General features: G+C 45.2%; 1 long non-coding RNA gene across 1 annotated transcript in view; it reads left to right on the plus strand.

The window, feature by feature from the left end:
- Positions 1-1,040, plus strand: part of LOC117937538 — a 47,077-nt gene continuing 46,037 nt past the window's right edge. Inside the window, exon 1 of the long non-coding RNA XR_004655175.1 lies at positions 1-42. This is a non-coding gene — a long non-coding RNA (uncharacterized LOC117937538). The remainder of the gene's footprint in view (positions 43-1,040) is intronic.

Here is a 1,040-nt window from a genome sequence, read left to right on the forward strand (position 1 = left end):
CCAGACTCAACATCAACAGCTGGGTGCAGAAGCAGACTCAAGGTGGATCATACTAGAGGGCTGCATTGGGATTGGGTCACGCAAATCTGGGATAACAGTCCCACGCAGGGCTCTAGCTCATACACACTAACATTAGGGGTGTAACGGTACATCGATCTGGACAGATATATCGACTCAATCATCAGCATTCTTATGTTATCAATACAAATGTGCAACTGTTAAGAAAGAGCTGACATTGCTTCACTTATGTGTCAATTTTGTTCTCCAGATAAAATTAAGGATCTGCTGGCCAAGGGAAACGTGGACAGCGAGAGCAGGCTGGTGCTGGTTAATGCCATGTACTTCAAAAGCGACTGGAACGAGAAGTTTCATCAGCATGAAACACAGGAGGCTCACTTTAGACTCAACAAGGTAACACTGCTCAAAGAAATGGAAATGGACTCTTGTTATATAGCGCTTTTCTAGTCCTAACGACTACTCACACATTCACACACATTTACACACCGATGGCGCAGATGGAACCAACAACCTTCCGATTGACAGCGACCTGCTGTACCACTGAGCCACAGCCGCCCCTGTAGAAAGCTTTCAACGAACTAACGCTGATTGACAAATTCAGCTAACGTCAGTAAAGTTCGACGTCAGGCCCATGGCAGGAAACCCGACCACATAGAAGTGTGTACACCAGGGACAAAGTTGATTACTTAAAGTGCTCATATCGTGCGTTTTGCCTTTTTCCCTTTCTTTTATTGTGTTATATATCTTTTGTGTGCATGTTATAGGTTACAAAGTGATAAAGCCCAACATCCACCCCAAAGGGACTCCCCATCTCCAACAGAAAACACTGTTCCCAAACGGCTCCAAGCAGCTCGACTGTAGTCCAGCCTTTACTTCAGAGACACACGTGTGTCACTTTGTAACACACGTCATAATGCTAACCTAGCTGCTAGCATGGCACTGCCTCACACTGAGCAACTGACAATCTAGCAGTACTTACTGAGCATGTGCGACTCCAAACAAAGATAAATAGAAGTGAGATG

The sequence above is a fragment of the Etheostoma cragini genome, chromosome 22 (assembly GCF_013103735.1).
Source record: "Etheostoma cragini isolate CJK2018 chromosome 22, CSU_Ecrag_1.0, whole genome shotgun sequence".
Classification (NCBI taxonomy): Eukaryota; Metazoa; Chordata; class Actinopteri; order Perciformes; family Percidae; genus Etheostoma; species Etheostoma cragini.